Source organism: Sinocyclocheilus rhinocerous, unplaced genomic scaffold (assembly GCF_001515625.1).
Source record: "Sinocyclocheilus rhinocerous isolate Xijiao unplaced genomic scaffold, SAMN03320098_v1.1 scaffold3880, whole genome shotgun sequence".
In the NCBI taxonomy this organism is placed as follows: domain Eukaryota; kingdom Metazoa; phylum Chordata; class Actinopteri; order Cypriniformes; family Cyprinidae; genus Sinocyclocheilus; species Sinocyclocheilus rhinocerous.
Window position 1 is genome coordinate 12,455 of NW_015632801.1, and position 2,131 is coordinate 14,585.

A 2,131-nucleotide genomic window follows, 5' to 3' on the forward strand; every position below is an offset into this window, starting at 1 on the left:
CGATTAAATAATATTTCGTTTATTCTCTGTATTTTCACTTAGGCCAACACTTTGTTTTCATGTGATACTTTAGAATTCTTTCGTTTTTCAAATTGGAAAAATGATTTTCTTATTGTTTGTTTTCATTTGATACTTTAGAATTTTTTTTATTTATTTTGTTTTTTTAAATTGGAAAAGGCATGTTCTTATTGCTGTTTGGCATTTAACAATAAACAAAAATATTTTAAAACGTGTCTCTCTGTCAGTTAAAAAGCAACAATATATGCTACATAATAACTCAACAATAGAGCTTTGTATGCAGTAAAATCAGGATAAATAAGGTTTGTAAAAAAAAAAATTAAAAAAAAAACCCGGTAAAACCGCATATCGCGCTATTGAGTAGACTTGTGCCGGTATTCGGTAATGCGATATATCACGGTAATGAATATGCACGATATTGTTATCATGGGCACTTCTAAATACCGTGAATAATTATATATTACAAATTATTCAGAATTTTGAATGCATTTTAAGAATACCTTTCCCATCAACTGGTCAAAATGCACAACACCGCTGTATGCTGCGTGAAAAACCCGTGCGCACGCTGACGTAAACAAGCGCTAACGAGAAGCACATGGCAGAACATGTGAGAGACGCTCTGGATGAAAATAATGATAAGATGTAGCCTTATGAAAAAAAAACGAACTAAAAGTTTAGCAGGAAAAACAACATCCTTGGTTTATGTGTCCATCAATATCTGAAACTTAAACAGTTGAATGAACGGTAGCCTAATGTGAATTCCATATCCACAAAATAAGATATTTTGAAGATGTTTCTGAAAAGCTGTTTACTTGATATTGAAATTGATATTGCATTTTGCAGTGTCTAACATCAGATTCTGTGGTGAAGAGAATAACTAAAGAGGATATTGCTTTATATCCCCTCCAATTTTACAAGCAGCCATGAGACCCAAATTTAGAGCCATAACTTTATTGTTATTTTTCTACTTACAGAAACAACATCTCTAATAGATTGTATTAAACAGCACCACAATAAAACAAAACAGAGAGCGCAGTGAAACTGATCTTCTTCCTCTGAGGTTTAATGGTGTTTGGCAAACAAACGCATGTGTTTAGCGCCACCCGCTGGATTGGAGTGTGAAGCGGCGAGAGGAGGGAAATAATACGGGGAATATTTACTTGAGTCTATAAAAAGGTGAGCTGATTTGTTTTCCTTAAAAAAAGCCGATCTGCACAAATAAATTAAAATAAATTAAAATTATAGACTCGCATGGTATTTGACAGCATCAACAGTCTTTGTGTTTGAGGATTAGAGGAGAAAAACGAGCGAATTTATTAGCCATGAGACCCAAATTTAGAGCCATAACTTTATTGTGTTAAAGTCATTTTTATTTGGTACTAAAGAAATTTAAAATCTGGGTACTGTAATCATACATTAATGGACAGCATTAATCCTATTTAATCTTACATATGATTGTTGATGTGCTAAGCTTTTCTTATTATTAATTAAAAAATAGATAAAACAAGATATATATTTTTTTAATAATAATGATTAGGCATCCAGAAAGATCATTTCCATGCTGCTTATACTACCCTGCTGAAAAAAGAGCAAAAAAACAATAGACACCATCTTAAAATTTGTAATGATTGTACTGATTTTACTGGAAACTGTAATGTACCCTGTGGGTTTCTACTGGTAATTGGTCAGCTTCTATTGGTGGCTTGTTAAAACCACTAAATTCTAATGTAATTTGTCCCAAAACACACTAGAGAAAACCATTTTTTAAAAGATGATGGTTTGTAACGTTTGTAATGGTATTTGTAGCGGAAACCATTAGACTTTCTGTGCTTTCTATTGTTTTGTTTTTTTCAGCAGGGTATACTGGGTCATGGGTGTGCAGGATGATTACTGACGTACAGCAGGGTGATCACATCGGAGTAAAGAGGTTAAGGAAATGTTAAAATGTTAATTTAAGGTTCCCATAACACTAGTATAACATTTAAAATATCATTATACAAAACAAAAACTAAAGTTTTATTTCTGTTAAGAAGATTTTCTTGGCCAACCAAACACAAACCATAAAAAATAACGTATCGGGAACCAAAAACTAACGTTCTGGGAACCAAAATTG